This window comes from Artemia sp. Qi Xiang Cuo, chromosome 17 (genome assembly GCF_049724085.1).
Source record: "Artemia sp. Qi Xiang Cuo chromosome 17, ASM4972408v1, whole genome shotgun sequence".
NCBI classification, from domain to species: Eukaryota; Metazoa; Arthropoda; class Branchiopoda; order Anostraca; family Artemiidae; genus Artemia; species Artemia sp. Qi Xiang Cuo.
This window is the reverse complement of record NC_142810.1, coordinates 48901757-48914244: the sequence shown is the minus strand read 5'-3', so window position 1 is coordinate 48914244 and position 12488 is coordinate 48901757. Positions and strand designations below refer to the sequence as shown.

Here is a 12488-nt window from a genome sequence, read left to right as displayed (position 1 = left end):
TTCCCGCGTTAAATATATTCAATCTGTCTTCGTCTCTAAGGTGTTCCTAGCTACACTATTATGGTTTCGACAGAATATCAATTTATCACTCTGACCTAAAGATCGGAGAAGCTATATTTAAAAATAGAATATGAATTTATCTCTGTCACTAAAGACCAAAGAAGCCATATTTAGAAATGGAATTTCTATGTCTTTAAAGTCCCGCATAATTCCTAGGAAACAAGTGATGCCATTTCTAATTCCGTTAGTGGATCAATAATTTCCCTTCGTTTATGTAATCAATTTCCCAGAAATCCACTACCCCTCGATTATGCAATCAATTTCTCAGAAATCCACTTCCCCTCGATTATGCAATCAATTTCTCAGAAATCTACTTCCCCTCTTGTCCTAGTCGATTATGTAAATCAATTTCTCAGAAATCCAGTTACCCTCGAGTCGATCAATACATTGTTCCCGTTAATGCGCATGTGCAAACTTCGCCCCGGAGTTATTACACCTAGAAACAACAAATAAATCGACCTTGAAAAGGGCGGCATTCACCCCATTAGACTCGATCAATAATCCTTGAATAAATTATAACCCGTCAGCGTTAGACTCAATCGTAGATGGCAGCAGTGGTGTCGACTGGGAGTAATACCTGGCTCCCTACTTACAATGGAAGAAAAAAGAAAAATACTAAGGAAGAAAAAAGGAAATACTATGGAAGAAAAAAGAAGAAAAGGTGAGACAAAAGACAAAACAATAGCAATATAATTTTCAGCCAGTGAATAGCAGAAAAAGAAACAGGTATTCCGGTGAAGACTTCCACTGAGCCACCTTCATTGTTCAAAATTAGTATATACTATAAAAGAAAAACAACTACTATGGAAGAAAAAAGAAAAATACTAAGGAAGTAAAAATAATATACTATGGAAGAAAAAAGAAAAAAAGGCGAGACAAAAGACAAAACAATAGCAAAATAATTTTCAGCCAGTGAATAGCAGAAAAAGAAACAGGTATTCCGGTGAAGACTTCCACTGAGCCACCTTCAGTGCTCAAAAATAGTATATACTATAAAAAAAAACAACTACTATGGAAGAAAAAAGAAAACTACCAAAGAAGAAAAAAGGTAATACTATGGAAGAAAAAAGAAAAAAAGGTGAGACAAAAGACAAAACAATAGGAAAATAATTTTCAGCCAGTGATTAACAGAAAAAGAAACAGATATTCCGGTGAAGACTTCCCCTGAGACACCTTCAGTGCTCAAAAATAGTATATACTATAAAAGAAAAACAACTACTATGGAAAAAAAAGAAAAATACTAAGGAAGAAAAAAGGAAATACTATGGAAGAAAAAAGATAAAAAAGCTGAGACAAAAGACAAAACAATAGCAAAATAATTTTTAGCCACTGAATAGCAGAAAATAAACAAACATTCCGGTGAAGACTACCACTGATCCACCTTCAGTGCTCAAAAATAGTATATACTAAGAAAGAAAAACAACTACTATGGAAGAAAAAAGAAAACTACTAAGGAAGAAATAAGGAAATATTATGGAAGAAAAAAGACAAAACAATAGCAAAATAATTTTCAGCCAGTGAATAGCAGAAAAAGAAACAGATATTCCGGTGAAGACTTCCACTGAGCAACCTTCAGTGCTCAAAAATAGTATATACTATAAAAGAAAAACAACTACTATGGAAGAAAAAAGAAAACTTCTAAGGAAGAAAAAAGGAAATACTATGGAAGAGAAAAGAAAAAAAGGTGAGACAAAACAATAGCAAAATAATTTTCAGCCAGTGAATAGCAGAAAAAGAAACATATATTCCGGTGAAGACTTCCACTGAGCCACCTTCAGTGCTCAAAAATAATATATACTATAAAAGAAAAACAACTACTATGGAAGAAAAAAGAAAAATATTAAGGAAGAAAAAAGTAAATACTATGGAAGAACAAAGAAAAAAAGGTGAGACAAAAGACAAAACAATAGCAAAATAATTTTCAGCCAGTGAATAGCAGAAAAACAAACAGATATTCCGGTGAAGACTTTCACTGAGCCACCTTCAGTGCTCAAAAATAGTATATACTATAAAAGAAAAACAACTACTATGGAAAAAAAAAGAAAAATACTAAGGAAGAAAAAAGGAAATACTATGGAAGAAAAAAGATAAAAAAGCTGAGACAAAAGACAAAACAATAGCAAAATAATTTTTAGCCACTGAATAGCAGAAAAGAAACAAATATTCCGGTGAAGACTACCACTGATCCACCTTCAGTGCTCAAAAATAGTATATACTAAGAAAGAAAAACAACTACTATGGAAGAAAAAAGAAAACTACTAAGGAAGAAATAAGGAAATATTATGGAAGAAAAAAGACAAAACAATAGCAAAATAATTTTCAGCCAGTGAATAGCAGAAAAAAAACAGATATTCCGGTTAAGACTTCCACTGAGCCACCTTCAGTGCTCAAAAATAGTATATGCTATAAAAGAAAAACAACTACTATGGAAGAAAAAAGAAAACTACTACGGAAGAAAAAAGAAAAATACTATAGAAGAAAAAAGAAAATTACTATGGAAGAAATCAAAAATAAAAACCAAACTTGAACAGAAAAAAGAATAAAAAACACAGAGCCTATCTCAGAACCTATTTAGAAGATTGCAGCATAATGTTATGTAAGATTTATTAGTGGTTTTTCTTCTTTTTCAAATTCCTAAATTCACGGCACCAGAATAATTAAATATATGATTTGCCGCTAGTCTTTTGTCAAGGTTTTAGAGTATTTTCGAGTCTTCTTTTGAAAAAGTCAACAGAGAAACAGTTAGGGATGACTTCCCCCGAAAGATCACTCCAGATCGACGTGCAACGTCGAAAGAAGCTGTTTGAAAGAAAGGTTCTATTAAGATCAAAAATTAAAATAACGTGAATTGAACTAATCAAAGGCCAGTGGAGCAAAGTTTAAAATACAGAAAAAAGAAGATTGTTAACTAGTTTGGATCTTTAATGCTCAAATCATCTGTTAGAAAAATAACCAAGGGCGTCCTGTGTTTTCTTGAGTTTTTGAATGTAGATCTTGTCTTAAGTGTTTTTTTTTATTTAGTTAAATATGGGATAAATAACGAGCAACTAGTTAAAATAATTTATACTCATACTTCGCTTAACTAATTAATTCATTATTAATTAGATTAATTCATATTCTAGAGTTTTTGTTCCTCTTTGTGGTGACAATATCGACACTACAGTCTTAGGAAGGTGCTTGGAGCGCCCAAGCTATAATGGACGTTTGGCTAAGTCAAATGAAGCTGTTGTTCAAATGCTGTTTTCGGTTTGCCAACTCGATTGGAACGAGGTGTGCCTTTGTGTCTGTCTTGGCCACAGTACGGGGCGCAAGACGAGAAAGCTGTAGAGAAGAAGGTGAATTTAAGTACTTGTAGAAAAAAGCCATAGACGCTACATCAAATTTCTCACTAATAGACTGGAGGGAGTCGAGAGGAACAACTGAACCTACCATATTAGCCCTATTTTCATATCTTTTGGTTCTTGATCAAATGGCGGTGGGGATGGAAAATGTGGAGATATCTATAATAGTAAATTCTAGAAATGTATACCTACAGATACAATTTTGAGCTATTTCAAACCTCCGCTTGGCTGAATCAATCGGTACCTCTTTATTCTGGGTGAACTCACCCAACTGAGTTAAGCCTCAATTCACCATTTCTATTTTCAATCGAATGAGCCCCTTTCGAAGTACCAGCGACAACTCCTTCGAAATGAAGTGCCCTGGTCTAAAAAACAACAACAACAAAAAATATTACTAATAACTTTCGACTATTAAAAAGGGCACTAGCCCTTTGAACTTCAAATCGAATGAACCCTTTTCTGAAGTTTCTACGACAACGCCTTTTATAAAACCTTATATGCCCCCAGGACATAACTTGCCCTGATGGGCTGTGGCGGAGTATCCTCCTCAAAAACATATTTTCTATCTGTAAAACAACTACGCGCAACAAAATGGCTATGTCCAACTTTTTATGGGATGTGTGGGGGGGAATGATGGGCGTGGGGGGGGCTTGTTGTCCTCCAATCACTTTCGACTATTAAAAAGGGCACTAGCCCTTTGAATTTCCAATCGAATGACCCTGTTTTGACGTTTCTACGACAACACCTTCAATTAAAACCTTATATGCCCCCAGGGCATAACTTAAACCCTTACCCTGAGGGTTCTTTGGTAGTGTCCTCCTCAAAAACATATTTTCTATCTGGAAATCAACTACGCTGAACAAAACGGCTATCTCACCATTTTGATTGGATTTGTTTCGGGGAATGATGGGCGTGGCCTGGGGGCTAGTTGCCCCCCAATAACTTTTGACTATTAAAACCGGCACTAGCACTTTGAATTTACAATCAAAGGAGCCTGTTTTGAAATTTCTACGACACCACCTTCTATAAAAAACCTTATATGCCCCCAGGGCATAACTTAAAACTCTTGCACAGAGGGTTCTTGGGGAGTGTCCTCCTCAAAATACATTTTCTATCTGGAAATCAACTACGCTGAACAACATGGCTATCTCACAATTTTGATTGGATGTGTTTGGGGGAATTATGGGCGTGGGGGGTGTAGTTGCCCTCCAATAACTTTTGACTATTAAAAAGGGCACTAGCCCTTTGAATTTCCAATCGAATGAGCCTGTTTTGAAGTTTCTACGACGCCTTCTATGAGAAACTTATATGCCCCCAGGGCATAACTTAAAACTCTTGCCCCGAGGCTTTTGGGGAAGTGTCCTCCTCAAAAAGATATTTTCTATCTGGAAATCAGCTACGCTGACAAAATGCCTATCTCAAAATTTTTATTGGATATGTTTGGGGAAATGATGGGCGTGGGGGGGGGGCTAGTTGCCCTCCAAATCACTTTCGACTATTAAAGAGGGCACTACCCCTTTCAATTTCCAATCGAATGAGCCTGTTTTGAAGTTTATACGACAACGCCTTCTATAAAAGCCTTATATGACCCCAGGGCATAACTTAAAACCCTTGCCCTGAGGATTGTGGGGGAGTGTCCTCCTCAAAAACCTATTTTCTATCTGGAAATCAGCTACGCTGACAAAATACCTATCTCAAATTTTGATTGGATGTGTTTGGGGAAATGATGGGCGTGGGGGGGGGGGGCAATTTGCCCTACAAAAACTTTCGAAAATTAAAAATGGTACAACCCCATTGAATTTCCAATCGAATGAGCCTTTTTTTAAGTTTCTACGACAACACCTTCAATAAAAACCTTATATGCCCCCAGGGCATAACTTAAAACCCTTGCCCTGAGGGTTTTGGGGGAGTCCTCCTCAAAAACCTATTTTCTATCTGGAAATCAACTACGCTGAACAAAACGGCTATCTCAAAATTTTGATTGGATGTGTTTGGGGGACTGATGGGCGTGGGAGGGGGGGCTAGTTGCCCTCCAATCACTTTCGACTATTAAAAAGGGCACTAGCCCTTTGAATTTCCAATCGAATGAGCCTGTTTTGAAGTTTCTACGACAACGCCTTCAATATAAACCTTATATGCCCTCAAGGCGTAATTTAAAACCCTTGCCCTAAGGGTTGTGGGGGAGTATCCTCCTCAAAACCTATTTTATATTTGGAAATCATCTACACTGAACAAAATGGATATCTCAAAATTTTGATTGGATATGTTTGGGGAAATTATGTGCATGGGAGGGGGGGGGGGCTAGTTACCATCCAAACACTTTTAACTATTAAAACGGGCACTAGCCCTTTGAATTTCCAATCAAATGAGCCTGTTTTGAAGTTTCTACGACAACGCCTTCTATAAAAACCTTATATGCCCCCAGGGCATAACTTAAAACCCTTGCCCTGAGGGTTGTGGGGGACTGTCCTCCTCAAAAACATATTTTCTATTAGGAAATCAACTACGCTGAGCAAAATGACTATCTCAAAATTTTGATTGGATGTGTTTGGGGGAATGAGCGGCGGGGGGGGGGGTCTAGTTGCCCTCCAATCACTTTCGACTATTACAAAGGGCACTAGCCCTTTGAATTTCCAATTGAATGAGCTTGTTTTGAAGTTTCTACGAACACCTTCTATAAAAACCTTATATGCCCCCAGGGCATAACTTAAAACCCTTGCCCCAAGGGTTGTGGGGGAGTGTCCTCCTCAAAAAGATATTTTCTATCTGGAAATCAGCTACGCTGACAGAATGCCTATCTCAAAATTTTGATTGGATGTGTTTGGGGGAATGATGGGTAAGGGGGGGCTAGTTGCCCTCCAATCACTTTCGACTATTAAAAAGGGCACTAGCCCTTTGAATTTCCAATCGAATGAGCCTGTTTTGAAGTTTCTACGACTACGTCTTCTATAAGAACCTTATATACCCCAGGGCATAACTTAAAACCCTTGCCCCAAGGGTTGCGGGGGAGTGTCCTCCTCAAAAAGATATTTTCTATCTGGAAATCAGCTACATTAATTCAAAAGAAACAAGATGTGACCAAATAGATAGAATAAACCAATATGGAATATTATATATATATATATATATATATATATATATATATATATATATATATATATATATATATATATATATATATATATATATATATATATATATATATATATATATATATATATATATATATATATATATATATATATATATATATATATATATATATATATATATATATATATAAGATTCATCAAGTTTAGTTTTACCCGTCAAAAGCTACAAACCTGAAAAAAAATTGCTTGATTTTCGAAAAAGGTGGAAAACACCCCCTAAAATCAAGGATAGTCCTATATAAAAAAAATTGTGGAATTTCGCATTTTTTGCCAGCAAAAAAAGATCACGGATGAGTGTTTATTTTTTTCCTGATGTGATCATGTCAAACTAATTGTCCAAGAAGATCGGGAGGGACTGCATTCGAAAGAATAAGATCTAGTACCCTTTTTATGTGATCAAAAAGATCAGAGGGCAACTAGCCACCCTCCCATGCCCCTTTTTTCCAAGTCTTCCAATCAAAATTTTGAGATTGTCGATTTTGTTCAGCATACTTGAAAGATTCAACAATTATGCACTTAGGGGTAGCGTGAACCCCACAGCGCATGGAGAAAGGTCTGTAAGTTGTGAAATATCCCCAATATTTGTGTACTGTATAGTATTTGTTATTGGAAAGTATATAGACATTGACCTTGGGTGGGGGGGGGTTGTGATTAGGATGGGTTTCCATGGGGAGAATTTTCCGTGCAGAAGTAAATTTTCGGGGGTGAACTTCGCAGGGGAAATGTTACACTAGAGGAATTTCACAGAACTACTATACAAAACTTTTTTATCCGTCGTACTTTCTCTTTGCCAGCTCAATTTTGCATGCGGGGATGTTACAGGGGAATTGTACAGGGAATATTTTCAGCAGGTTTTTAATTTCCAGGAAAATTTCCCACGGAAGGGGGGGATTTCCGGAGTGATTGGGTAAACGATTAGAAATTCAAGTCTTTTTGAAATACAAGTATGCTAAGGAGGATTTTTTAATCTGAACCGTTGGCAAAAAAAAATTTACAGGGAGGAGGGTGGGATTTTCAGCAAGGATAGAATTGTCTGGAGGGTATTTTACAGGTGGGTGTATTTTACATCGGAGGAACATTCCATGGAAGAGTTTCCTGTAAGGGGGGGACATTTTCATGGAGGGTGAGCCAGATTTACTGGCAGTATTTGAAAAACAATCAGAAATTAAATAGAAAAACAAGCTTTTTCAACTGAAAATAAGGAGCAACAATATGACTCAAAACGAACAGAAATTATTCTGTATATGAAGGAGTCCCCCCTCACTTTCTCTTTATGCTAAAGTTTGACGGTGTGTCCCAATACTTTAAGAATGACTTGTGAAATACAAGGACCATTGAATTAGAAAAAGAAGCTTTTTCAACCCACATGGTTTATTTGAAAAGAAATTTTAAATTTTTGCCTCTTTTTTTGAAATAATAATTATAAAGTCAAGTCAATAACAAACATTACTTATTGATATAATTATAGCCAACCCCTTTCTTATTCATAGGTTCACACAAGTTAAACTCTTGAGTAGAGGAGGAGGAAATATTACACATTAAATCAAAAATTGTGTTTTTGGGGTATTCTCAGTCCCTGGGTGCGGGTATACTTTCAATGAATGATATCAGATACAACTTACATTCTCCCACTTAGGCCAACCCTTTACAGACTGAAACACATATTCTAGTCAAATATTCAGTGAATCTTTAAAATATCATCAACCTCATTATTTACCGTTTTTATTAACTTATGAGTTCTCTTTTACTTACAGTTGGTAGAAATTCAGGTTTGTCAGCTCTGACTGTGCCTAACAGTAATAAACAAATTATAAGCAAGAACAAGCAAAACCATTAACACAAAATCCTATATAAAACCAAGGCCATAATTTGCTATGGGGCAGGGTGGGGGTAACTGCCCCCCTTCCAGCTGAAATTCAGCATGTTCAAAAATATTGTCAAAACTAAGATAGGCCTACATAATTAAAGCATCCATAGAAACATTCAGTTTTCTTTAGAATACCTTTGTCTACATTGGTACTATATGGCTCATTTTATTTTCCTTTGGTCATTTTCACCTGACTTGGCTTGCGAGGGGGGGGGGGGGTTGCCCCCCCCAAGATTTTGAATAAATAAAAACCCTGTAAGAAACTTTGCATCAAGATTTCATCTTATTTTTTTCCTTTGATTTATTCAAGTAAAATATCTGACTAAAGCCTTATTTTAATATTCCATATTATTTTGCTCTATCTATTTGGTCACACCTTGTTTCCTTTGAATTAATGTTAATGATCCATCCTTCAAACACTTATTCTAAGTAATCCAGACCAGGCTCCATGTCATTGATTTTACTTCAACATGTTGTTTACTTTCACATGTTCTTATTACTTTAACATCCTCCAATATCAGAATAACAAAACACTACAATTTGTTTATTATTAACATAGGCAAAAACAGAAACAAAAACTACTTGGAAAACAAATTTCACAGAACGAATTTTTTTTGGTTATTGTAATATCCTCCTAAATACAAAAATACAAGGTATCCCAAAAAGAATGCCAGGTTTGAATTTAATGTGAATTGAATCTATTTATTTGAAACAAGCAAACCAATTGCACCAGTCTCTTCAGAAGATGCTACAATTACACGTGAAACACAATATCAGGCATATACCACCCCCCTTGTCCTACAGACACTTATTCAGTCCATGAAATATAGCCTGAGAAAATTTGCCTGATTTTGGATAAAGGTGGGACACACCCCTAAAAAGTCACAGAACCTGAATGAAAATTGCACAATTATATATGTCAGAGAAACCTACTTTAGAGGTTTCAAGCATCCACCAGCAGAAATGTGGGATTTTATGTTTTTTGCCAAAAAAAAGATCATGCTCTTTCTTCTGGCAACAACTACAAAATTCCACTTTTTGAAAATGGGAGCTTGGAATCTCTAATGTAGGGATCTATGATATGCTGAATATGATGGTGACCAAATAGATAGAATAAAGTAATATGATGTGAAACACATTTTCTATCTGGAAATCAACTACGCTGAACAAAATGGCTATCTCACAATTTTGATTGGATGTGTTTGGGGGAATGACGGGCGTCGGGGGGGGGGGGGCCTATGATATGCTGAATATGATGGGGCAATTTTCATTAAGATTCTGTGTTTTTTTAAGGGTGTTTCCCCCTTCATCCAAAATTTGGCAAATTTTCTCAGGCTATATATCATGGACAGAATAAGCGCCTGTAGGGCTAGCAGGACAGGGAGGAGGGGGGGGGGGTTATTCCCAATATGGTGTTTCATGTACAATTGCAACATTTCCTAAAGAGACTGGTGTGATTGGTTTGCTTGTTTCAAATAAATAATTTCAATTTACAGTGGATTAAAACCAGCATTCTTTTAGGAACATCCTGCATATGAGACATGTGAGGAGGGATTTATCTTTTGGGGAGGAATATGATTAAATAGAACTATACACAAAAGTACCATAACAGATATATAATGTTACAAAAAGTTAGAAAAATTAGTAATCTGATTATGCCTTCCCTTCAAAAAATACAAGTTAAAAAAGAAAAACAAAGTTTTTTAATCAAGGTATCTACACTACTTATAAAATTAACCAAGGAGGATGCTTGCTTATCTCTGATTAAGAGCTAAAACCAGGGAAAAATTACTCGGCAAATTCCTAAAAGAAGAATTAAAGTATTTTATTTTCATAACATAATGACCTTAAAATAAAAAAAAAACACAATTGGTTCTAATTCTTTAGAACAGGGGCATTGATGAAGACTACATCTAAGTAAGATTAATCAAAATTTATAAAAGATGGAGATTTCCAAACTCTTTGGCTTCTGCATATTTATTAGCAAAACATAAACTTTACCTTTTCAAATTGAAGTTAAAAGCTTTTAAACTTTCCTGAATGATTTCTGCTGAGCTGATATTCCTGATTTTTGCTTTAGATTCAACAATCCTGTTTTCTTGGAGGAACTTGTAGTAGCAGTTTCAACTTCTGTTTCTTTTGACAAAGAAGCTTTCATTTGTTTCTTCTGCAAAAGTCTTTTGAGCAAAAATTTCCTTTCTTGCTCCAGAATATACAGCCTCTTCCCTAATAAATCCACTGTGTCACATAAACAAGCATTTTCAATCACTAATTCTTTGGTGAGTCTTTTCAATATTTTATATTGTTTCTTAGGATCAGCAACACCTGAATCACAGTTATCCATCCACAAAACAGCTATCTAATGATAGTTTTATCTGAAAAATAGGGTCTGAAATTAAAATATAGGCAACTATAGGTCAGGGTGGCTGGCCAATGCCAATGTATATGATATTTGGTGAAAATTATAAACAACACTGAGAGCATGGGTAGTCTTTAGTGTCAGAATACTTTAGTCTTTCTTTGATGTATGGATACTCAAAATTAGTAGTATTTCTGACAAAAAGACAGAAACGTTTTCCAGGTTCTTACAGTTAATCCATAAGTAAATAGTTAATATAGTTAATCTATAACTATATAGTTATCCAGCTTCTATTTTTCTTATGGTGCCTTTTTCTTACAGTATACTTCAATCAGAGAAAACACAATCCGAATTTTGCTATATCCTTAAAAAATCTTTTTTTAAAAATTGAGGAATTTTTTAATAAAAATTCTTTAAAGAATTTTTTTTTAAATAAATAAAAAATTTAAAAATTTAAATTTTTTTTTTTTTTAAATTGAGGAAAATTTTGTCTAAAAAGTTGATTACCATTCCCAAATTTTTAAAATAAATTTTACTATATTAAAAGATTTTCAAGCAGTGGGGGAGAACAATTTTTTTATGCTTGTACAGCAAATCTGTAGGTGAGGATTTAATTATACTTTTATTAACAGGATTCACAGAGCCTTAAAAAATCATTCAATGACTTTGTTCTGAGAGCTAGTTTAAGAATACTATCATATTGTTAGGTTGGTGAATGCTATCACAACGTTTCTTAATTGCGCTCCTTGAGTAAGTCAAGTTTTTGGGTAGTTTTTTGGTAGTAAGTCAATTTGTTTGGTAGAGATTATGCCTAGTAAATCTAGTGACAAGATTTATTTGTTTGAGTCCTAGTGTGTTTTTTTTTTTCTTCATTTTTGCCTCCTACACTTTTTTAAACTTCTGTTTAATCAGTAGACATTGAGGTAATTATAGGCCTTTTTTGTCAAAATTGGTATACCAGCTGATAAAAATTAAATTTGTATAGAGCGCTACAAACATCAGAATCGACTTTAGAGGAAAATTTATGTCATGGGAAGATGTTTTTGAAATCCCCCTTTCCCCCAAACTCAAAATTTTCCAAAATTCTGCTTTAGAAGCTTTTTAAATATTTGTAAAGTGCTAAGACATAGAGCGCTACAAATATCAGAATCGACTTTAGAGGATAATTTATGTCATGGGAAGATGTTTTTGTAATCCCCCTTCCCCCCAAACTCAAAATTTTGCACAATTTTCCAAAATTTTACTTTAGAAACTTTTTTAAATATTTCTAAAGCGTACTCAAAATTTTTTAAAATTCTACTTTAGAAGCTTTTTTCAATATTTCTAAAGCGCTACAAACATCAGAATTGACTTTGGAAGACAATTTATGTCATGGAAGATGTTTTAGAAATACCCCTTTGCCCCAACCTCAAAATTTTCCAAAAGTCTACTTTAGAAGCTTTTTAAATATTTCTAAAGCACTAATAGATAGAGCGCTACAAATATCAGAATCGACTTCAGAGGATAAATTATGTTATGGGAAGTTGTTTTTGAAATCCCCCTCCCCCAAAACTCAAAGTTTTCGAAAATTTTACTTTAGAAGTTTTTTTTAAATATTTCTAAAGCGCTAAGACATAGAGCGCTACAAACATAAGAATCGACTTTAGAGGACAATTTATGTGATAGGAAGATGTTTTTGAAATCCCCCTTTGCCCCAAACTCAAGATTTT

General features: G+C 34.8%; 1 protein-coding gene across 1 annotated transcript in view; it reads right to left on the bottom strand.

The window, feature by feature from the left end:
- Positions 1-10561, bottom strand: part of LOC148942295 (uncharacterized) — a 105914-nt gene extending 95353 nt beyond the window's left edge. Inside the window, exon 1 of the mRNA XM_089102862.1 lies at positions 10422-10561. The gene's annotated coding sequence lies outside the window, so the exon portion shown is untranslated. The remainder of the gene's footprint in view (positions 1-10421) is intronic.
- Between the last annotated feature and the right edge of the window lie 1927 nt (positions 10562-12488).